A 25774-nucleotide genomic window follows, 5' to 3' on the forward strand; every position below is an offset into this window, starting at 1 on the left:
GAAAGAAAGAGAGCACAGTGAGACAGAGAGAGCATGAGTGGGATAAGGGGCAGAGGAAGAGGGACAAGCAAACTCCCCACTCAGCTGGGAGCCCCATGCAGTGCTCAATCCCAGGACCATGAGATCATGACCTGAGCTGAAGGCAGATGCTTCAGGTGCCTTTAAATAAAACAATTTTAATAAAACATTAATAAAACTTTGAACCAAACCCAGTGGCTATGCAGATATTAGCAGTTGTGTTCAAATGATACTTGCATACAGGCAACTATTCAGATGTACAGCTCTTACACAGAATAGCCATGTGAATTGGTATCAGTGGATATGTTTCTCTCCACAAAGCAAATATCTGTACCTTACACAATTCCCCTGTGAACCCCATCATCACCATGGCCATTAAATGTGGTCCCCAGATGAAGTATGAGCATGCTGGTCAAAAATGGATATTCACAGGCTGAAAGCACTTTATGATTACCAAGGGACAAAAAATGAATTAAAATCACACCCTGCTAAGTGCCACAGAAGTATTTTCAAATTAGCATCGTTGCTGTTATCTCCTTAGTCCCTGGCATGGGGGTTGTACCTGCTGACATGTCCCTCAGGAAAACTAATATGTTCAAATCAGACCCGAGACAGCTGATTACAGTTTATTTTCCATACCAATGACAACAGAACAAGCCTGCTTTGTCAAAGGGGTGAAGTGCCGTGGGCTCTCTCTTTCTCTGTCCTAATGAAATGTGTGTGTTTCCTGAGGGTCATTTCTGTGATATACAAATTTCTAGCAAACTGAAAATAGAGGGAGGCAAGTAAAGCCCCTAGGGCACAAGCTTGCACCCCAGACACCTTGCTTACTCTTCCTAATACAGGTCCTGAATTTCCCAGCACTGGCACAGGCCCTATCCTATGAAAGAGGGGAGGAGGCTCTCAGAAGAGAGTGACTGCTCTCAGAAAATGCCACTGACACCTCCATCAGTCCGGTGACATATTTTTCTAAACTTCAAGGCAAGAGAAACCAACATATGGGAATATTTAAGAGCCAGACAATGCTATTGCTCCAGCATTTCGAAACCATGATACATATCCTGCTGCTCAGGTCCCCACTTTCCATTCTCCTAAACCCATGGGAAGAAGGGAAGGTACAGCTATTTAGTATGGTTTCTCTCCTCCCCATCTCTGATCCCCAACAGACCCCAGAGGAAGGATGAGGGCATGATAAAGGGCTATCCTGCCTGTCCAGCTTCCATCCTACTCTTTGAGAAGTCCCAGCCTATCACAACACCAAAGCACGATATATAATCAAATGAACTTAGGAAGTGATCAGACTCGGGTCCAGGTTAGATAGTAATCCTTTCATACTACCGCCATGTAGATTAGGTCACCCCAGCTCTGCCAGTGAAGGAAACAAAGGTAAGAAATGTTTCAGTGTTCAGATGATCCAGGCTTCATTTCTAGCAAATGGAATCAATGGGTACAAACAAACATCGGGTGTGATCTGAACACCTCAGATGGTGTGAACAGAAGTCAGACACTGCATTCTATGGAGGCTGGTAATAAATGTGCCTAGCAGTGATGCCGTGGGGAATGGAATCAAGGTTCTACTGTGCTCCCAGGAACATAGTGCCCTCAGAAGTAGTGAGATAGGGTGCCCTCCCTTACCTGCCAGGCAATGGGACTGGAAGCCCACCTCCTCCAGCTCCAGAACCCCCAGCTCCAGTTCCTAGGGTGAGAATGAGAGGAAAGCTGAGAAAATGAGAAGGTCTCCAGAGGAGGGCAAAAGGTAGAGAAGATATGGCTGCCTCCATATGCTGCAGTTCCCGGGGCTAGCATGAATTCCCAGGCAAACAGCCTGCTCACCCTCTTTCTGTAATTCTTTGAACTTTAGAGAGTGATTCTTTCCAACTGTCTCCACCTACAACTTCCAAACAGGGTCTCTCCGCTAAAAGAGATGGAAAACAGACATCACTTATCAGCTATGGGATCTCAGGTAACTTAACTTTTTTGAGCCTCAGATTCCTCTGCATAAAAGAACAATAAAGGCCAGCACAATACTTACAAGCTACCCTCCCTCCTACAACTGATTCAGAGACTGTTCTTGAACTAGAGACATCATATTAGAGAGCCCAATGCCTAACTCAAAACCCATTCATAATAAATCCATTACTTTGGTTCTTCCCTATCCTTCCCTGCTAAGTCCACACAAACACACTCTGTTTTTCCCTCTAGCTCAGACAAGTTCAGACAGAAGTATTCTCTCTGCACTGAAAGGATTGGGGCACCGCCAGGATTTAAACTTTCCTGGGTATTTCATCATCACAAAAGCTCAGGGGAAGAGATGGAGACTCGGGAATGAAAACCCAAGCGCAGGGAAGACTTTGAAGAGAAAGGATGAAACTGAGAACTCAAAACAACAGCCTCAGCAGGGGAGAAGTGGCAGAGAGTCACCTTCTCATTACCCTTTCCTTCTCTCCACCTATCTTGCCATTCATACTTTGGATGATGGGTGATGCAGAAATGTGAGAATGAGATGAGAGAGAGTTCCAGTCACCTGTGTGCTGCAGGAACAAGTAAATGAAGAAGGAAGAGGGATCCTATGGGCACCATACCATGCAACCCAGAGAGCTATTTCTAAAACACATCCCAAGTTGAGAGACTGAAGTTGGGAACTGATTGTAGTTCCATCTCCAGCTTGGCTGTTTGGTATCACCCTCCCTAGGCCCCAGAACCCCATAAGACAAGTTATTATACAAACTCATTAAGTAAGGAAGTCCAATAAGCTAGAATGCACAGATCCAAAAAAAAAAAAAAAAAATCACTGAAGCTCAAATGATCTAGATGTTTTTGACCTGAATTATCCTGATAATAACCTGAACTGTCCATTTGACTTCAGGGTTACAGGAAGAGGCTGCTCCTCTTCTGACCAAAGGCCACATCCTAGTGAATGGACCATTCTTTTTTTGCTTACTTTCTAAAAGACATAATCCATATAAGCTTATAAAATCCAGTGTATCTGCAGATTTTCTTAAGATTAGTCATGCTAATATTTCACCTAACCTAACAGGAGATAATTTTTCCCTTTATATTTGCCATCTTTATATTCCAGAATAGGTAAAAAATAAAAATAAATTCAGAAAAGGTGAAACTATAATGACAGAAGCAGATCAACGATTGCCTGGGCCTAGGGGTCGGGGGAGGGGATTGACTATAAGAGGCTAGAGGAGGGGCATCTGGCTGGTTCAATAGGTAGAGCATGTGATTCTTGATCTTGAGATCCTGAGTTTGAGCCCCACATTGGTCACAGAGCTTATCTTTTGTTTGTTTGGTTTGGGTTTGGGTTTTTTTATTTTTTTATGTAAATTAAAGTTACTTAACATGTAGTATATTATTAGTTCAGGGTAGAGTTTAGTGGTTCATCAGTTGCTTATTAACACTCACTGCTTATTGCATTAAATACCCTCCTTAAAAAGAAATAAAAGGCATCCAAGTCAGCAAAGATGAAATTAAATTTTCACTCTTTGCAGACGACATGATACTCGATATAGAAAACCCAAAAGACTCCACACAGAGCTTACTTTTTAAAAAAAGGCAGGAGAAAAGTTTCCAGAGTGACAGCTGCTGTGGGAGAGATTCACCAAACTGTACAGATAGAATTACCAAATTTTACTATATAAATTATACCTCAATAGAAATTTAAAATGATGTTTTTTCACAATAGAGCAGAACAACTTAAGAATGTCAATGAAAATGTTTCTATTACAGAGAAGGAAATATTAGATCTGCCAAAATGTCTCAATAACAGGATACTTCATCAGAATATGCCAATACTTTGTGGTATAAATCACCATCTGTCAGCTGCCTGAGGTAGAGCTGTGTAACACTGAACATGTTCACAGTGTTTGTTCCTCCATCACATCCTCCAGGAGCATTAGTTAACCTTCAAAAATTACAGGCAATATCACTTCTCAGGTAGACAATCAGTAGAGTAGTTTGGTACACTAGAAAGAAAAGGCAAGGGTTTTGAGTCAACATGGAAATATGTCTTTCCATAGCTTAAACATGTGTTATTGCCAGAACTTTACCCTAATTCAATTTCATATTGACTTGTCAAATCAAAAACTTGAGGCCCAGATGTTTTTTGCCTTATCCATTCGACTTACTAAGGGACATCCTGTTAGCACCCCAAAAATCCTCAGAATCCATAAGCTTGGAGTCTATAAAAGGGTGATAGTAGAAGAAATTTCTTCTACCCTATTATCCCCAGGACTAAGGTGTCTAGGGCTGTGTGGATAAAAGTATTGCTCCCTCTTTTTAAAGATCTGCTCAGGTGCCCTGTCTCAGACATACTCAGAAGTACCTGGAGGGAGGAGGTCCATGGAGATACCTGCATACCCATTTGGAAGCCCACACAGCCAGCCCTCTGAGAGGAAAGAATATTTATAGGTCTTAGTTCAGGGGCCTAGTACTCAGACCCCTGGTTGAAACTTCAGGCTGGGAGCAGAAAGAGAAAACCAATAACCTAGTGATGTCTCTCACTCAACAGTTTCAAGAAGGACAATTGTCATTTTCAGTCCATTAATTTTTTGTCAGTAGAATCTGATGGGAAATGGAGTCTATGAGCTCAAATGAGCACCTCATTAATATATAAAATTCAATTTAACATATTCTAAGTTTCTGTGGGTACAAGGCACTGCAGGAGTTGTCTTCAGCATTGTCTGTCTTGTCTTCCTCTCCCTGGGCAATTTCATCCACCCCCCAGCTTTTATTGCCAGATCTCCCTGATGACATCTGAAACTCTCCAGCTCAGTTTCCTCCCCTGAGCTACAGCAATGGATTTCCACCTAGCCACTGATCATCACTTCCTGGATGTTTGGGAAGAAACCCAATAAAATGAGAGCAATCCAAATTCAGCATCATTACTGACAAATCTACCCTAAATAATCAAGTCAGAGATTAGCATCCATAAAATATGCACCCAGTTACTCTTTCCCAAACTAAGAGGGCACCTGGAATCCTCTCTCCTCCTCAAGCAGCATCATATCCATTTGGTCACCAAATTCCATCAATTCTACCTCACAGATATCTCTGAAATGTACCCTTGTCCCTCTCTCCACCCAATTTATACTTTTCCTGACAACTTCTAGTTGTTCTCCACTTCCAGGGGGATGATCCTCTTATTTACTTTCTATAGCTGATACTCTTGGACTCCCATCAGTTCACCTTTATCAACTGATGCACTTGTCCCCCAAATACTACAGGTTTGAGTGGCTAACAGCGCATGCCTATACCCATTTCTGGAAGACTATCCACAGCTGATGAAATCATCTTACCTGAACATGCAGAGGATGCCATCTTCCCCTTGGGTGCAGAAGGACAACTTCTGAGATGTAGTTCATGCTCCAGAGCCCCCATGAGATCAAGCTGAGGTTAGATTCTTCCTGAAACTACATTTTTGTCCAGCTTCTTCTCCTGCTCTGTCCCACTTCCCTCACTCCTTTATACTTTTCCCCTGAGAGCACTCCTCCAATAAATAATAAGAATCTCCATCTCAGACTCTGCTTCTAGGGAATTCAACCTAAGACATCCTTCATATTAGCACAGAATTATTTATTTTTAAAGGCATAGTTGATCCTGTAACTCCCTGGCATACATTTTTAAAACTTTACCTCATTATGTACATATAATCCAAAGACCTTAGTGTGTCATATAAATTCTTACCCATCTGTCCCCTTTCCAAGATGCCCACTCCAATCAGGTCTTCTACCCTTCCTTTCTACTCAATACTCCACTTCCCCCAAAATCCATGCTCTTTCACACATCTAGATAAGTTCATGTTCTTCTCTTTCCCTGAAATTCATTTCACCATTTTGTCTAAGTTCCTGTTCATCCTTTAAACTCAGGTTAAACATCTCCTCCTTGAACTTTTCCTGAGCCTTCCCACCCTCTTAGGCAGTCAGATGGCCTGTCCTCTATACTCAAGTGGTGTTGTATACACACCTCTATTACAATATTTGCCTTGTTGTATTGTATTTCCATGTTACTATGAAGACAATTCAGTGTGTTTTTGTGATATTGTGAGTTTCATCAGGACAAGGATTACATAGCACAGAATAGGTACTCACAAATATTTGTTGAATATGTGTACAATCAAGAAGTCTTCCTTCTCTAGTCCCGGGATTGCCCTTTCCTATTGTCTCTATTGTTTCCAAAACAATGGTGTGGACTTCTTGTTCAACCTTATACTGCACCTTATACTGCTTCCTGAAAAGTCCACGGTGTTTACTGTGGTTTCCCTCCCTAGATATTTCAGGGGTATCTAAGGGATATATTTGTATCCCAGGGGTCATCTTGGCTGGAACTTGTCATATCTGGATCTAGATTACTACTCTAAACTTCACTGCTTGGCATAACCAACTTCTCTAGGTCACCTGAGCACTCTCAGTACCAGTTATTCCCAAGTGTGGACACTGACTCTCCCTTAATCACCCAACATGGCCTAAGGCCAGCTATTGTATTCAGCAGATCTTTATTGAAGGCTTGGGGGTACCTTGAGGGGAGTTACAAAACAGGGAAGACCCACAAAACATGGTGTGAGCAATTACTGTTCCCAGAGCCTATGGAGCCATGCCTTTGAATGCTTCTCTCTCCATGGTACTCCAATAGACATGCCACCATATTTCAAAGCCAACTTACTACTTTCATAGACAGAAGCTGTCACTTTGGAACCAATGTCTATCACTTCCCCTTCCCTGCAACTAAAGGAGGAAATCTTTTCTTCATCTCCCAGTCAGTATCAAAACAATCTCTGCAGAGTTGCAACTCTGTCACAATGAAGAACATTTTACATCATTTTGAGTTTGGCTCTTTCATCATAACCTCAAAATGTCCTTTCCAAGGATTTGCCCTTTACCTTTACATTACCAAAAGCATAGTGAAATGTTAAGGTCCCCTGACCAATAGAAAAAGAAAGAGACTGTCTTTCTTCCAATGGATAGTCTTTCCTCCTTTATCGAATATTAGCTGACCATACAGTTCAGGGTCCACTTCTGGGTTCTCTATTCTGTTCCATTGATCTATGTGTCTGTTTTTGTGTCCACGATAGCCAAACTGTGGAAGGAGCCTCGGTGTCCATCGAAAGATGAATGGATAAAGAAGATGTGGTTTATGGATACAATGGAATATTACTCAGCCATTAGAAACGACAAATACCCACCATTTGCTTCAACGTGGATGGAACTGGAGGGTATTATGCTGAGTGAAGTAAGTCAATCGGAGAAGGACAAACATTATATGTTCTCATTCATTTGGGGAATATAAATAATAGTGAAAGGGAATATAAGGGAAGGGAGAAGAAATGTGTGGGAAATATCAGAAAGGGAGACAGAACATAAAGACTCCTAACTCTGGGAAACAAACTAGGGGTGGTGGAAGGGGAGGAGGGCGGGGGGTGGGAGTGAATGGGTGACAGGCACTGAGGGGAGCACTTGATGGGATGAGCACTGGGTGTTATTCTGTATGTTGGTAAATTGAACACCAATAAAAAATAAATTTATTAAAAAAAAAAGAAAAAGAAAGAAAGAGAACAGTACTCCTGTCTTCCACAATATAAAATCTCTACCTGCAAAAACAAACAAAAACCCAGAAAACTATTATCTTTAAAATGGAAAATTTCAATAACCATCAAGCTTTCACAAACATTGTATTACCCTACTGAAATGAATATAAATAAATGGATGAAAGAGTAAACCAAATATATCCACATGAAGGGATTAAGTAAGGCTTTAGAAAAGGGACTTGAGAGAAGGAATGATTTAAACCTACAGAGAAGAGGGGAAGAAATCACAGAGCAAGGTCAGAGGCCCTGGGAACAGCACTTTCTAGGAAAACTGTAGGAGATTTGTGTATCAGTTAGGAGCAGTCTAACTGGAAGGGGAATAAGATCCCTTCCAGTACTTATATCTACTCCTATAAGGAAAGTGATTTGAATGAGTATTGTTGTTGGTTGTTTTCATTGGTGCTTCTTTATACATTTCTACATGTCACACATTTCTTGCAAGGAGTATTTATCACCTTATGGTAAATCTGAAGAAAAGCATGGCTACAATATCCATAATTCTTAAAACAAACTCTAAGGAATATCCAAGGTAACAGTCAAATTAAAATGAAAGAATCTCCATTTAGCAAATGTAGCCCTCTCTGATGGCACACTTACCAAGAAGGTAATTCAGCCCCCAAAGCATTCTATCAAAAATGGCAGAGAATGGCAACAACCTAGTCAGCATTAAAATCAAAAGAGTTGTATCTCTTTGCTCTATAACCACACCACCTCATCTTGGTGAAGGTACAGAGGCATAAATGTTCCCTTGGAAAATCTTAGCAAGAGCCAGAGACAAGCAGAATGGCAGGATGAGTTTTGCTTCACCAGAAACACACCTTCTAGGAGCTAAATCAAGAAAGAAGTAGTATCTGTATGCGAAGATCAAGTAACCTCACCTGCAGGCTTGTTACTGAGAGTACCTTAAAAAGAAATTGGATTAGAGATTCCTACCACTTGACGCTCACACTAGAGGAGGAATGAATGAGTTCAAAATGATGTGCTTCCTACAAATAAATCTCTCAAAGAAATATGAAAGAGGAAGCATTAGAATGTGGCCTAGCCTATGAGGTAAAAGAAATCCTTCATGGACTTGGGAGTAATCAAGATTAATACCAACTCAGGTGGAGAACATGAGGCATCATTTGGAAGATGGAAGCCCCAACATGAAACACTTGAATGAACCTAAAAGGTGACAAAACAATCCCTGGGAATGAGAAGATAATGGAGGGACTACATGATAATTCAAAGTGAAATGTGGAGAAAGCAAAGTTCGATGGTAAAACAGGAAGAGCTGCCACTGGGATGAACAGGGTGAAGTGAGCACAAGGGCAGAAGAAAGGAAACACTGAATGAAGAGGTCACCACTCCAGGTGCTGCCTTCTTGTGAAGTGACTCTGCCACCTAGCCAACAATACTTTAGAATAAAGAAGAAATTATCTGCTAGTTTTGAGCTCTGCGACTGTGATCATTTTGTAGCTAAGATCCTAACTTTCGACCAGGTGCTCCAGATCAGCACACTTCACTAGAGATACCAAAAAAAATTTTTTTGAAATAAAATAAGTCAGTGGATTTAGTGGATGTATGGATCCACTCATACATCTGAGTCTTAAAGCAAAAGGGAGTAGCAAACATTCAGGGAAACATTAGTTTTAGGAAACACAGGTTAGCAATCCAAGGGGTTTTCTAGGTCAGAAGAGAGGGCATCCTAGGGCTTCAGGCTTAGTCACTGTGGAATTGCCATTCTGGAGGTCCAAACTGATGAAAAAATCCCTGAAAAGTGTATTAACAGAATCCCTATCCTACAGACAAGGCTGTAAAAGAGGTCTGCCATTGGAAGACACGAAAAGAGAGAACTCATACATTTTCTTATTATTCCCAGGATAGAGAGTGGGAGGCTGATCAGCTCTGAGATAACTGAAGAAGGCAGGACTTAACCCAAGATCAAACAGAGGCCATACTACAGCTACATGAAGACTCACAAGACAAATAAAATTCTTTTTTCTTTTAATTGATTTTATACTCTCAAATAACATTTGTAATCTATTTGCACTAAAGTGGGATCTCTTCATTCTGTCCACTGTCCATCACCCATGGACGAACATATGCAAGAGAAGTTACATAATAATATACACTGAAGAAGTAGGGATAATGTCTGACCCATAACTGGTACTCCATAAATAGCATATAGTCATTTACACACTTATTCATTTATTCAATATTCATCGACTGTCTACAATATGCAAGGCATTGTTCTAAAACAAGAATTTAGCATTTTTTTAAGAAGACAAAACCCTCACAAAGCTTACATTCCAATGGGGGAGACTGGCAAATGTGCAAATATATATATATATATATATATATATATATATATATATATATAAAATAAAGGCAAAGAGTAGGTAAACACTATGAAGAAAAAGAAGTGGATTAAGGTGATGGATAATGACTAGGAATTTCTTTAGATGGAACAGTCAGGGAAGTCTCTCCAAAGAGGTGGGATTCAAGCAGGACCTGGAGGAAGTGAGAAAGCACCATGCACAAAGGGGGCAAATACAAGGCCCTGAGTCAGGAACCAGTAAGGAGGTAAATGAGGCTGATCACAGGGAGAGGGGAGGAGAAATGGAGTAGAAAATTGGGCTGGAGGAGGAGGTAAGAGCCAGGTTGTGGTGGCCTTTGTGCACCTTATGAAGGACTTTGGACAGTATTCTGAATGTGGTGGGAAGCCATAGGAGGGTCCCAAGCAGGAAAGTCATGTGATCTGATCTCCATCTTAAAACTGTGACTGTCACAGGTTTGTAGAAAACTGACTGTGGGGCGTGGGAGAGCAACAGTCTGAGCAGGAAAAACTCAATCAGATACTGAGGAGATGATGAGAGCTTGGAAGAGGAAAATAGAAGGCAGTTTCCCCTCTTCCCCCAAAGAAAATTTCCCCCAAAAGTGCTTCAGCCAACTTGAATATACAATTTCCAGAATGTGAATTAAATAATAAAGTTTCTACTTAGACAGTATTTTAATTTCATTCACACATATATTTAAATTACATTTACAGAATCAAAATCGAAATATCAATTCATAAATATTTCTTCCTTGACCATCTCACTTTACCTGAAGTAATTTTACTCAGACTTATCACAAGCTTTTTTGATCTAAGTGTCTTTTTAGAGCCATTTTTTAGGTCACTTCACACAAGTTTCAGAGCACACCATCTTCATTCATCAAGCCTGGTTTGAGTCCATGCATGATACTGTGGCTGAATGTTTATCCCAAGCCACAAATACCCACTGGTGAGGATTCAGATTTTAAATCTGTGGGTCAAATTTGGGAATAAAGCTTTTGTAAACAAAGTTTCATCAAAATATAGCCACACCTATTCATTTGTATACTCTGTGGCTGCTTTTGCTTTGTAATGGCAGAGTTGAACAGGAGAGAGGGACATATGGCTTATAAGACCTAAAATATTTACTATTTGGCCTTTTGCAGAAAAGGTTGGCTGACTCCTGGTCTAGGGCATTATCTAGCACATAGTAGGCACTCAGCAGAATTTGGTACTGATTAGATGACTGTAGACAATTCCTTATTTTCTGATGGATAATTTAGAGAAAGGAAAAAAACAAATAAAAAACAAACCTTATATTCTGTGGTATTTGTTGAATTTGTCCTCAAGTGCCCTCCACACTGGCCCCTTCTAGTGGTTCTTTTCAAGCACTAAGTGGTATAAAAGCTTTTCTGTCTAATTCTTAAGGGAGCATTTTCAAGGCAGCTCTCCTTCCCTCTGTGGCATGAATAACTCTAAAGACATCACTTCTCTCCTCTGTGCCTCCATTTTCCACAACTTGAAAACAGAGTGTTTGTGGATCTTGTGGGTCAAGTGTTTTCAGAGAAAAGGTACCGCAGTTAGGAGTGTTTGACTTTTATATCTGGAAAAAGCAAAGGGGCAGTAGTATGGGAAGCCCATATATACATGGAGGGGTGGAAAGTTGGGTCAGCAGTTGGAGTGAGAAGAGAGCAAGGCCCTGGGAAGACAGCACCTTTTGAAAAGAGTAATCTTTCTCCATGTGTTCAAGCCACTCTTACAAAGCATGCTTTGAAAGGGTACAGTTCCATGTTCAAAAACTACGTATGAAATTTCCTAATCTTTTCAAAGCACACAGGCTCTCTCAGAAAAGAGTTCCCACCAGTGCTCCTATGGAGGTACTTTGGAAAGGTTTGCAGGTAGCTCAGCCCAGCTAGAGCTCTGTCAACAGTGGCACTGCTGGATATGAAATCACTAGAAAGAGCTTTAAGTTAGAAAATTGACAGAATGGTGATTGCTTTATTTCTTCTTGTAGAGCCAAGTGGAAATTATCTCCCTCTGTTGAAACAGAATCTAGTCTTAGGAGGCAGAGAGCTTACATTTTTTTGGCATTGTAAGGGCTCAAAAATGTTCCATTTCACCCTCTCTCTTTTGTCTTCTGCTACCTGTAAAGGAGCAAAGAGGAGCTCTGAGAGAAGTGAGTTGAACCCTTTAAAAGTATTTTAGCAGCAATTTGTGCAAGAGGACAGTCCCAGCAGTGATTTTCTGTCACCTGAAATACCCTGAGGGGCAGCAAAGAGAAACTGTGAGGGCTTTTGTGGCCGAATCTGAAAACCCAGAGACACAGCCCTGACTGGGAGCAGCCCATCCCACAACACACTTCACAGTGAGGAGGCACGAAGCCTTCTATCAAAGCCACACTGATAACTGGGCCCCACTTTTCTCATTAAACATGATTGCATGATGGTACTGAAAGAATTAACTCCTAATAAACATGAGAATACCTATGGCAAATAGGTCATCTCAGTGTGGGATCCCCTGAGGCAGACCCAAGACAAGGTACAGGTGGTATATTTGAGATCCAAAGGCCAGTAGGCAAGTGAGGAAGGAAGACCAGGAAGGCAAGGAAGACATAAAGGGTCAAATATCAAGCCCGCTACCACTGCAGTTCAGTGATTGGGTGACAGCTGCTGGAGTGATGTTAATTCCACCAGCATCCCACCCTGCGCAAAGGGATGCAGGTATTAGAAGTAAGAAGAGCTGCAGCACCTAAATATGGTAAGTTCCAATGAATATGGGTAGCATGCCCATAACATCTGCTACAGAGCCACTCAATGAGTTTCCTCACATCTTTCCTTGACCACATACCACTCCCTCATATACTTGGAAACAAGAAATTGCCTAGGATGGCATAGTGACATCTGCCACATTCACAGGGCCCATTATCTTTTGAATAGACTTCCTCTGTCAGGGGAAATCCCCACTTTGTAAACTCAATCTCCCCAAAGTACAAATATACAGACTCCCTTGCAGCTAGGACACAGACCTGAGGTTTAGGCTCTGCCAATCAGGCACACAAAGGTAACAGTGTATTTTGGAAGTGTTCAATATAAGAGACAGGCCGAGAAAGATATCCCTTATTCCCAGGGAGAGGAGTGCCAGGAGCATACAGTGTTTGGGGTTGGAGGCAACAGTGCCCATAAAGGCTCTACAGTAGTTCAGAGCAGAATTTCCAGCACAAAAGGGACATCAGGGCTAGTGTCCTTAGCACTCACAGTAAATTTGGTTTCCTGCCATGTAGTGATCAACAGATTCAGGGTTTTCCCATCAGGCCAGTTTCTGTACTTGGGTGTAAGTGATCCTCCTAGAATCCTGTACCCAAATGTGTTTCTTCTCACTATGCTTTAATATCCTTAACATCAATCCCTTTCTTGCTTAAATTAGCCAGAGTGAACTCAATTTTTCATGACTAAGCCCATGACTGATACAGGTTGAAAAAATAAATGGTAAAGGACATAGTGTGACATGGTATCACTTTACAAAAGCATAAAAAGGGGCACCTGGGTGTTAGAGTCGGTTGAGCATCTGGCTCTTGGTCTCAGCTCAGGTCATGACCTCAGAGTCATGAGATTGAGCCCTACTTCAGGATCTGCCCTCAGTGTGGATTCTCTCTCCTTTTCACACCCACTCTGCCCCTCCCACTTGTGTTCTCTTTCAAATTAACAAACAAATAAATCTTTTTAAAATAAAATAAAATCATAAAGAAACCCAAAGAAGCTATTTGGTCTCCCTCTTCCTCATAAAAATGGTACCTATAAATCATTTCAAATGAGAAACTAGTTCCCGAGCCCCTAGAGAGAAAATTCTGCACAACCTAAAAAAGTAGATCATTCCAGGAACCTACAACACCCAATGTCAAAAAGGTTCTACAGAGAGATACAAGAACTTTTCAGTAATTTAAGAGAAAATGAACTTAAATCACACATTTCTCATTGAATTTACCTTTAATGGTCTTTATTATAATAAAGCCATCTATTGCCAAACATTAGGAAACGTCATTTTTATTTTCTTCCAGGTCAGTGTGAATCAAATAAAAATTTGAGAAGAAACAAAGATGTCAATATTATATTTAACATAAAAAAATTTTCTATTTTACATAGGCATCAAAAACACTTGTTTTCAAAAAAGTTTTCTCAAAACAGAGGATCATAGGGAAAAAGAGGAAAAAATAAAACAAGATGAAATCAGAGAGGGAAACAAACCTTATACTTTGTCTCTTATGAGACTCTCAATCATAGGAAACAAACTGAAAGTCACTGGAAGGGAGAGGGGTGAAAAGATGGGACAACTGGGGGATGGGCATTAAGGAGAACACTTGATGTAACGAGCACTGGGTGTTACATAAGACTGATGAATCACTGACCTCTACCTCTGAAACCAATAATATTTTATGTGTTAATTAATTGTATTTAAATCTAAAAAACAAAACAAAAGAGTTTCTTCTAGTTCCCCTTCTACTCTCTAAATTTTGAGGGCAAAAGAGAAGTTAGGAACATTCCCTCAAATCTCTGGATCAAAATTCAACATGAGAGACTCCACCTGAATTCCTTCATTCCCTTGGAAAAATGACATCCCCCTTTCAGGCGCATAAATTCATCTCCCTTTTAAAGGATGCTCTTAAAGGATGTCTGTCCTCTGATATTTGTACTTAATGGCAAGAGCTATGATGATGATGATTACATTTGTGTCAGTGGTTTTCAGAAATCATTGGGAGGGCACTGGGTCTCAGTCGTATTGCATTAACATCTTACCTTAAATGTTTTTACCCATTGACCTTAAAATATTTCAAAATTCATATTTTTCTTAGAAATTACTGGAAAATATTATAAATACAAGAAGCATAATGTTTCATGAACAAATCAGGTTATACTGCATAGGGAATAAGACTTGGAATCAGACAAGCTTAGACTCTGAGGAATGACCCTCCCCTAATTACAACCTGATAGTTGTTAACTTCGTAACTTAGGCAAGTCACCTAATAGCTCTTAGGCTTAGTTGCTTCACCTGTAATATGGGGACACCATACCTACTACTTAGGACTGCTGTAAGGATTAAATGAGATAATATGGGCAGCCCCGATGGCGCAGCAGTTTGGCGCCGCCTGCAGCCTGGGGTGTGATCCTGGAGACCCGAGATCGAGTCCCACGTCGGGCTCACTGCATGGAGCCTGCTTCTCCCTCTGCTTGTGTCTCTGCCTCTCTCTCTCTCTCTTCTGTGTCTCAATAAATAAATAAAATCTTTTAAAAAATAAATAAATAAATGAGATAATATGTAAAGTAAGTAAAACATGCTCACATTTAATAAACATTTAGTAGATGATAGCTGTTATCTTTCTTTTTTCTTAACTTTATGTATTTGCATCTGTACATGATTATTTTCAAATAAATACTGTACATATTTTTCAACGTGGATATAATTTTTCTTTTATGTCTTGGCTTCAGAACTTCACAAAGTCTGGTATATCTCATCTTCTGTGATCTAAAGCTATTGTCATCTGTTTATTAAACTTTGTTTGGATGATCATCTCCCCCATCATACCTTCTGACCGCTGCCAAAGTTCTTTCTTCTGATGATGTGATGATGAACACACAAGCCCACACTTTAAAATGTCAAAGTGGCTTCTCCTCTCCCTGTGGATCCAATGCAAGCTCTTCCTTCATCATTTGTAGGACCGTTTCCATCCCCCTCTGATGGTCATTCTCTCATCCCCATCTGTATATCAGAGTCCAGGAAGCTCTGAATTATGTTTCTCAGATTCCCTTGCTTAATAAATTATACTCAGAGAAATAAAGGGTGGAATCATTAGCGATACCAGTGCCCAGAGTCAAGAGCCATCAAATGCCCCACACAGATCTAGGTAGGACCCTAGCACTACTGTTTTTAAAAGCTGTTCCTCCATTCCCATGCCGGTTTCAAGTTATTCTGCTGTATACTTCAGCTCAAACTCAACCCCCACCCTTTATTTATTATTTATTTATTGATCTCCCTTAAATCGCAAGCTGCTTAAGGACAGAAAGAGTATCCTGTTCATAGCAGGAACCCATCTCCACAGTACACACACATGCTCCTGGCAAACTGCTTTGCCACATTGTAAGCCCTTCAAAAAATGCTTGTTTGCATACCTTTTTAAAGTTAAATGTTCCTCTCTTTGCATTCATAACTCAGCAGGTTATTTTATGCTGAATGCCTTGCTCCCTCCAAGCCCAGAATTTAAAAGTCGCCAGTAGAAAAATCTTAGAAAGATATATTTTCAGAACCAGAGGCAACCATGATTTAAATAAAGAGGGCACCAAACCTGGGCCCACAGAGCCCACATTTATTTTCAGAGACTCAAGAGAACAACCCAGCAGGACTCCACAGGTTCATAGAGAATTCTGGAGTCACAGGATGTGAGACAGGAAGGGCATCAGGGATCATATTGCCCAACCTCTTCAATTAGTAGTTAAAGAAGCAGGACAAAAAAGGAGAACATGACTTGCTCAAGGTCATGTTCTATATGAGAAGAACCTGGAGCCCCCAGCTTCTCTCCACTCAATCCTGCTCTACACAGATGGGAGGGTCAAACCATTCTTGGTGGCATCCGGAAAAGCCCTTCCATCCTCTTCTGGACCATCAAGAAGCCAAGTGTAAATCTGGCAGACCTTCCCCAGCATTCCTGGGTGACGACAGGCATAGTAACCTCAGTGACAGATCCCTGAGCACTCCCTCGCCATCCCCGTGTCCTGCCCTCTCCACAATCAATGCTTTCTAACATTTCATTTATCACTGCAGTACTTGAGAGTAAAGTCAGAAGGAGAGAAGGCTGCCATGACTGTGTTCTCCACACTGCTCCTCCTGCACATAAACTCTAGGTAATGATTCCTTTTGCCAGAAGCCCAGCTCCCAAAATAGTATGGTGCATTGGCCGAGGTCCAGGAGTTAATAGGGATGGCAGCATTGTGTCTTATGAGCCGTTTTAACTGAGCTAATTTAGAATTTGCCTGACCAAGAGTACCATAAAACGTACTCCTCAAGATGAGATTGTTAATTACCACAGGATGACTCGCCTCTGTTGGGCAGCTGGGGAGAGCTGGAGGAGAAAGGCTGGTTTCCAGAAATAATCCTTCACTCCTCACCAAATAGGACTTAAATGTGGGAAAGGGCAAAGGGGATGGACGGAGAGATTCACCCACAGGAACTAAATAGGGTTATAATTAGTTTGTGTGTTTGCAGGTGTCATCTTTCACCCTCCGCTGTGGAGGAGACTGCGGGTAAGCTCAGAATCTTTTGTGTCTCTTGGAGAAGGGCAGTGAGATCCTTGGGGTGTTAGAGGAAGAGCTGGAAGCAAGATGACTGCTAGGAGCAAGGCAAGTGAAGTCTCTGCGGTACAGAGAGACACCAAATGCAATGACCCCCGAATATAACACCGTTTACTGACAGCAGCTCCCCGCAGCTATTACAGGGCTGCCAGAGAGCGTCCTAATTAGTGAGGGTTGTCAGCACTCCCATTATAATCCCCAGTTGAATGAGCTAAGTGTTTGTCACAGCCACTTCAAGTCACAGCCTCTGAAACATGGCTTTGAGTGGCCAGTCTCAATTTGTTTTTACCCCATGACTTATTCTAACCACCTGCATACTTCATATGCATCTCAAATATATATTTAAGCAGAGCCAACTCATATAAAGGGGATTTGATTCCTACTGCTGTCTCATTGCTGAGATGCCTATCATTTTACAAAAATGTCCCCTCAAAGCACCCTCTTTCCAAATGTTTCTAAGATATGAGTTATACGTTATATTTGTAGCAATTCTTTCTGCCACTTTGCTCACTGTTTCCTCTCAGGCTGGCTCCATACACTGGGTCTTGACCTCACCACAATGGTTCTGAGTAAGCAGGAATGTGTTCCTGCTTCTGGCTGTATTAGACTGTAGTCTCGTGCATTGTGTTCTGTGAATTCATCTTAAGCATGCTCTCCTTAATATTGGTTAAGTCATGAAACCCATGTGGAATGTGAACTGTGTTAGATATTTAATCTTACTGTTATGCCATAAACCTTTACATGACATGATCTGCCTTGATGTACAGACCAGCCTTATTAAAGGTAATGGGTGTCTTGCATTCTGAATCAAGAGAGCACTTTGAAGAACAGAAATAAAACTCAAGTGGGATGATATATGTGTAAAAATATGATTCATGTGAATGCAATCTTATGAGCTCTGCCTCCCTTCTCCACAAGCCTCTTCTCTACAGCCACAATTGTCATGAGAATTCTAGGGTGAAGGGTGAGGAGGGGGAAGCCTGATTTTCTTGAAGTACCAGACAATACCCTAGGTAAGTATATCAAATGTCAGGCTTTCCTTAGGCAGTGTGGAGCTGACTTAAGCTTAAGTCTGACACCAAAACCAGTCGTTTTGTGAAATGAGAGAAGTCCAAGAGGTACTAAGAAAAAACAGAGCCCATGTTAAATACTTCTTAAGATTTATATAAAATAAATATTAAAGGTGCTTGACATGAATTCACCTATTAAACAATGCAAGATTAACAAGATATTAAATGTCATTTCAATTCACAAACATAATCCAACATTTTGAGAAATCTAACATTTTTTAACTTTGTACTATGGTGGTTTTCAAAACTACACAAAAGAAAATAGTTTAATGAACCCCATGTATCCAACACCTAGCTGCAACACTATCAACTCCTAGGAAATCTTATTTCATTTCTATTCATCATCTCCACCTCTACCAACCCACTCCAGATAATGTTAAAGTTAAGTTCAGACTATTTCAAGAAATTTAAACAGGCATTTCATCTGCCTTAGAAACTCCACCTAGGGATAGATTACTAGGTCCTGTTAGTGCTCTAGGCCTGCCATCTTCAAGAAGGCCTCAAAACTGACCACAACCACCAGAGATGTCCTCAAAGGGGTGTCTTCAAATGTACTATAAACCTCATCAGTAACCCAAAATTCAAGTGAGTGACTGGGTGCCATACAGAACAATTACCAGATGACCTTACAACCTAAGGGGTAGTAGTACCTACTCAAGGCCTAAGAATGGCCTGCATGAGCCAGCATGTAACAGCACTTCCCAGTCACGAAGGTAACATCAAGTGCTCTACTCGCAAAACATTAAAAACAAAAAAGTATCATCCTTGCCATAGAAAAGTTCATTTTCCATAGGAAAACAAAAATAAATACATATACATGGTTTGTGAACATGCATAGTCTTCATTCAACAGAAATGCATATTGAAAGTGGTATTACTAAAAATGAACCCCCCGGGGCAGCCTGGGTGGCTCAGCGGTTTAGTGCCGCCTTCGGCCCAGGGCATAGTCCTGGGGACCCGGGATCGAGTTCCACATTGGGCTCCCTGCATGGAGCCTGCTTCTCCCTCTGCCTGTGTCTCTGCCTCTCTCTCTCTCTCTCTCTCTCTCTCTCTCTCTCTCTGTGTGTGTGCGTGTGTGTTTCTCATGAATGAATGAATGAATGAATGAATGACTAAATAAATAATCTTCTAAAAAAACGAACCCCCCCCAAAAAATGTTTGATAGAGCTTATAATAAGATACCAAAAGCTGGAGATTCCCATGTCCTCATCACCGTTTATATATTTTAGACTATTCTTTCAGGAACACAGAAGGAAAACATGCAAGGAAAAAAACACATTTGCACCCCTTGGAAAGCTACTTAACTTATTCCTCAGAGTATACACGAGTTTGATGATGCTGACAAATGTGCAAAATAAGTTGCTACAGTGGTAACAACCAGTGAGCATTTTAAGGGTCTGAAAATATTTGTAAGCCAGTGAAACCCTAATCTTGGCACATTAGCAGCTATTAGTATACTAAAATGATCTGCCTGGAAGGCATGGAAAAATCAGACATTCTACACTGGGAAGCAAACAAGTGTGACTAACAAGAGAAGCCTGTACTAAATTTCTAATTTTCCCCATCAGAGCAATGGCAAATCAAGCCATTAACAAGCAAATATGAGTTTTTAGGTGACATCCTAGAAATATACATCAGAGAGCAGGTGCATCCACAGAATAGCTAACTTGGAAAGATGTAACAAATCTGAGATCCTGGTTAGTGGGAGAGAAGAAAGGGGGTCTTCTTAATCAGCCTTTGTCAATCACCACCCAAACCCCAAGGAGAATGGCAATACCGGTAACCAGGCCTTGTCAGCAAGGAAGGCAGAGCTGAAGGAGCCCCAAGAGTTAAAGCCCTGTTTACTATGTCTAGAAGTAGTGCAATCTATATACCAATCACTGAAGTCATTTGAGGCTTGCCTGTTGCTGACAAATGTAGATGGACAGATATGTAAAGATGATGCGTCATGAACTACAGCTGATGAATTTCCTGCAGAAGCCCCTGTACTCACATCAGAAATGTCAAGAGGTGACAGAGCTACATCACACTGAGTCTGGCAGTTTAATTTGGTGTCAGCTATTAGTGTTGACTCTCAGCACTACTGCCGTTCAGTGTTTCTGCTGGCAAGGTGACACGGCCTCAGAGATTGCTGAATTTCTTTGTTGAGTGAAAGAGAGGTTAGGTTGCCTGGTTTGCACAGTAATCCCTTGCTGAACAATGGCAACTAAAGAGGAGCAGAGGGAGGAAACAGGGAGAAAAGGAATTTGTTGCACAGAGCTTGTCTTAAACTTTCCTTGTACAATTTCAGGCGAGAGTCTGATGGCTTTGTTGGGTAAAAAACAAATGTCTGGAGCAAGGATGATTTATGTTGACAGTTTGGCTGATTTAGAAGGTACGGAGTACACTAGCATCACGGAAGTACTCTCCCAACATTGGTACCATTGAAACCACCACATTTGCTCAGGAAGGAGAACGTCATGAGTTGTTCTGACCTCTGGGTGTCACCCAGCAAATCCAATTCCCTTCTCCTAACCCCATGCTGTGGGAGAAGCAGGCCTTGGCAGTGTACCCAAGGACACTTCAACCTTCCTGGGTTACCCTTTTTCCAGAGAAAAGAGTAGTGTATGTATTTTACATCCCTCCCCCAACCCATGCCACTGCTGGTGGAGTGAGAAGGTATAGAGTACAGGCCAGGGAAGCCTGACATTGACTCAAGGGAATTTGGTAAGAGGCTAATAACAGTTACCCCCTCCTCCACTCTGACAAGGACAGCACTGCCACAAATGGATGCTCAGCCCACATGTCATGGAGGTCACAGAAAGGTGATAAAGATTACCAGTTCCTAGGATACACCCTTCCAGAACTGCCTATGGGTCTAGGGCTGCAGCAGTAGTACGGGTGGGAGGAGGGGATTGGAAGAAACATGAAGAGGGACTTACAGTCATTAGTAGCAAAATAATGTCTCAAGCAGCAAAAAAAGCACAGCCGAAAGTTTAAAGGACTTGTCCAAGGTAGCAATTAGAATTAGAGTGGGGAAAAAAAGAAACCCTGTAGGATCTCTGTCTTATAAGAACCAGAGCAAATTACAATGCTTCCTAGCACCTGCCCTACTACATTGCACAAGAGCCTGCTGACACTACTGTGCTCCTTACATTTTCATGGAATTTTATACTTGTCTGTGGCTTTTACACCCATTACCTCATTTCAGTCTCATTCACTTCCTGAAAGCCATTCCCAGAGGCCACCTCTGGTTCTGAGCTCTGCCAACATTCCAACTCCCAGCCACATTCTTGTCCTTTATAGAAGAAAGCTGCCTGTCCTGGGACAGTGTCTGTAATGTACAGAACAAGGTCAACGAGAGTCCCTGCTCCACACTGGTCACCGACCTGGAATATCGTGTCCATCTGCAGGAGCCACACTTGGCGAGGGAGATCAGCCAGTGGATCATGTCCTGGGGAAAGCAGCTGGGGCACTGAGGAGCTGACATTACAGTACGTGTTGAAGGGCCTTGGTCAGAGAAGACAAGAATAAGTACCATCAAGTCTTCCAGCAGCTGCAGAGTTGCCATGTGAAAACCAAAGGGGTCCATGTGGCACTGTTCTGGGTTCCTACATAAACTAAAGAGAAACTTCCACAATGTCTGGAGCTCCGGATGTCCCGCAAATGAAAGAGGATGTTCTCAAACTCCTTGCAACAGGAACCCACTTAGGTGGCATCAAATTTGACTTCCAAATGGATCAGTCCATCTAGGAAAGGAAAAGTGATGGCGCTACCTCATCGATCTGAAGAGGACCTGAAAGAAGCTTCTGCTGGCAGCTTCTGGCTGATGTCACTGTTATATCCTCCAGAGATAGTGGCCAGTGGGCCGTGCTGACACGAAGTTTGCGGCTCCCACCAGAGCCACCCCTCTCATGGGCCGCTTCACTCCTGGAAACCTCATTAACTGAGCCAGGCAGCGCCTCCCCGGAGCCGAGTCTTCCACTGGTTACTGACTCCGGGGCTGAGCACCAGCCTTTCACCGAGGCTCTTACGTTAACCGGTGTAACACAGACTCTCAGCGCCAAGAGGGCGGCGCCATCCCAGGCCACCACAGGGTGGTGTCACCTCAGCGGCTCAGGCGGTGAAGCCCCGCAGGACGTTCTGCGCATGCGTGGCGCCACCCTAGGCGCTCCCGCTGAAAGTCACGCGGGATCTCTTCCGTAGAGATCCTGAAGAAACTGAAAAGGAAGAGTAGGCCCCTGCTGTAAAGGCTGTGCCAGGTGGAGTTTCAGGGTGAATGGATTGCTTCAGCTCCCAAATTTACTGCTTCTCGACTGGCAGATGCAAGCTGGTCTGAAGGCGTGCAGATGCCCCCTCTGACCCTTCAAAGGTTCCCTCCTGAGGACTGGAACGCTCAGCCGACCACTGAGGACAAGTCTTTAGCTCCCACCTCACCGGCAAGGCCCCTGCACCAGTAGGAACAACCAGTGAGTATTCCTAAACTGTTCTTACACAGAATTTTTTTTTAAGATTTTATTTATTCATGAGAGACAGGGAGAGAGAAAGAGAGGCAGAGACACAGGCAGAGGGAGAAGCAGGCTCCATGCAGGGAGCCCGGTGTGAGACCCGATCCTGGGACTCCAGGGTCACGCCCTGGGCCGAAGACAGGCGCCAAACCTCTGAGCCACCCAGGGATCCCCCACTTCCACAGACTCTTAAGCAGAAAGTGGAAATGAGGTTGATGGAAAATAAACGGTTTCTTTAAAAAAAAAAAAAAACTGGGGTGCCTGGGTGGCTCAGTGGGTTGAGCCTCTGCCTTTGGCTCAGATCATAATCCCCGGGGTGCTGGGATAGAGCCCCACATTGGGCTCCCTGCTCAGCGGGGAGTCTGCTTCTCCCTCTCCCTCTGGAGCTCTCCCTACTTGTGCTGTTTCACTCTCCCTCGCTCTCAAATCAATCAATAAATAAAATCTTTTTTTAAAATGAAACAAAATAAAAGTCAAAACAACAAAAAGCAGAGCAAAGTCCAAGTAGCAGGGAATTTCAGAAGGGAAAAATCTCAAGTAAGGAAGACCTCTGGTGGTTAGACTGAATTGGAAGGAGCTGCCCCCACCCAGAGGCAAAGAGGTTTCCAGGATGTGATAGAGGAATCTGTTCCTAGCATAAGGGGTTGGAGTCATTATTACTCAGGTCTTCCCACTCTACTGTTCCGTGCCCTGGAATCTTCTCAGGCCATAATGTATTATAGAAGAATGAAGGAACGTCAGACATGGCATGTGCTGCCCACGGGTGAGGAATCAATGGTTGTGCTCCACAAGGTAGGAAAGGTTGAGATAAGGAAAATGACTGCATGGGCCACTCCTAGTGCTTCCCTTTTGTTTCAGAGAGACTTCAAGGGAGAAGACACAGCTAGTGAGGAAGGTCTATCTTCTTTGAAATCTGACTGGATTTAGCTGGTTAGTTTTTTACAGGCTCAAATGAAGAAACAATATCTACCTTTTAGGGAGGTTGAGAGAGTTTAAGGGTCTGGCACACCCAGAATAATAACCATTTCTGTCTTATTTCCTCTGCTGTCTAGAAAGTAGTCTCGGGGATCCTGGATAGCACAGTTAAGCATTTGATTCTTGGATTTGGCTTAGGTCATGATCTCAGGGTCCTGAGATCGAGCTCCATGATGGGCTTTATGCTCAGCACAAAATCTTCTTGGGATTCTCCCTCCCTCTGCCCCTCCTACTTGTTTTCTCTCTCTCTCAATCTCTCTCTCTCTCTCTCAAAATAAATAATAAATGGTGAAGGCAGGAGCCACAGGCACGGCGCCCGCTGCCGGCCGCCGCAGCCTCGTTAGACTACTTGGTGATCGGTGGCGGCTGGGGCAGGCTGGCCAGCGCGCACAGGGCGGCGGAGCTGGGCGCCCGGGGCCGCCGTGGTGGAGAGCCACAAACTGGGCGGCACATGAGTGAATGTTGGATGTGTACCCAAAAAGGTAATGTGGAACACAGCTGTCCACTCTGAATTCATGCATGATTACGTTGATTACGGCTTTCAAAGTTGTGAGAGTAAATTCAATTGGAGGTTATAAAAGAAAAGTGTGATGCCTACGTGAGTTGCCTGAAAACCATCTATCAGAATAATCTAACCAAGTCCCATATAGAAATCATCCATGGCCATGCGGCATTCACGTGTGATTCTGCGCCCACAATAGAGGTCAATGGGAACAAATACACTGCCCCTCACATCCTGATTGCCATAGGCGGCATCCCCTCCCATCTCAGGAGAGCCAGATCCCTCGTGCCAGCCTAGGAATAACCAGTCATGGATTTTTCCAACTGAAAGAATTGCCTGGCCGTAGTGTCATCGTTGGTGTAGGTTACATTGCTGTAGAGATAGCTGGGATTCTTTCCACTCTGGGTTCAAAGACGTCACTGGCATGATAAGGTACTTAGAAATTTTGACTCAATTATCAGTTCAAACTGCACTGAAGAACTGGAGAATTCCGGCATAGAGGTCCTGAAGTACTCACAGGTCAAGGAAGTTAAACAGACATCCTCAGGCTTGGAACTGTGCATGATTACTTCAGTTCCTGGTAGGAAACCCACCTTGACCATGATTCCAGATGTTGACTGCCTGCTGTGGTTCATTGGGTGGGACCCAAACTCCAGTAGCCTGAATTTAGACAAAGTGGGGATTCAAACTGATGACAAAGGTCATATCATAGTAGATGAATTCCAGAATACCAGCATGAAAGGCATCTATGCAGTTGGGGACGTGTGTGGAAAAGTTCTTCTCACTCCAGTTGCCATAGCTACTGGCTGAAAACTTGCCCATAGACTTTTTGAATGCAAAGAAGATTCCAAATTAGACTAAGACAACATCCCCACAGTTGTCTTCAGCCCCGCCCCAATCGGGACAGTGGGACTCACAGAAGATGAGGCCATTTATAAATATGGAAAAGAAAATATGAAGACCTATTCAACCACCTTTACCCCAATGTATCTTGCAGTTACCAAAAGGAAAACAAAATGTGTGATGAAAATGGTTTGTGCCACTGTGAAGGAAAAGGTGGTTGGGATCCATATGCAAAGAATTGGGTGTGATGAAATGCTGCAGGGTTTTGCTGTTGTGGTAAAAATAGGAGCGACCAAAGCTGACTTTGACAACACGGTTGCCATTCACCCTACCTCTTCCGAAGAACTGGTCACACTTCGTTGAAAACCCGGAGACTTGTATGGCCAGCAGCTGGACCAGTAGACCTGAAACGAACCAAATAATCATGTTTTCTAACTGTTCCCATTTTATGTATCTCTTTATTGTAATCAGAATATTCTGATAGAGGAAATTTTCAGTGCATAATAGAACTTATGTATGGAATTAGAAATTTGTTTTGTCATCCAGGATTGATTTTCATTTGATTGCATCTCAGAGTAATCAATATTTTAAAGGTAGCTGTTTTGTTTTGTTTTGTTTTTTTCCTTATTAACAGCTCTTTGTTAGCTGATTTTTTGTTT

At 42.4% G+C, this 25774-nt stretch overlaps 2 pseudogenes; both read left to right on the forward strand.

Annotated features, from left to right (window-relative positions):
• The first annotated feature begins 21926 nt into the window (after positions 1 to 21926).
• LOC121477349 lies at positions 21927 to 22747 on the forward strand (annotated as a pseudogene).
• Positions 22748 to 23506: 759 nt separating this feature from the next.
• On the forward strand, positions 23507 to 25478 carry LOC121477354 (annotated as a pseudogene).
• Positions 25479 to 25774: the final 296 nt, after the last annotated feature.

The sequence above is a fragment of the Vulpes lagopus genome, chromosome 2, assembly GCF_018345385.1.
Source record: "Vulpes lagopus strain Blue_001 chromosome 2, ASM1834538v1, whole genome shotgun sequence".
Lineage (NCBI taxonomy): Eukaryota > Metazoa > Chordata > Mammalia > Carnivora > Canidae > Vulpes > Vulpes lagopus.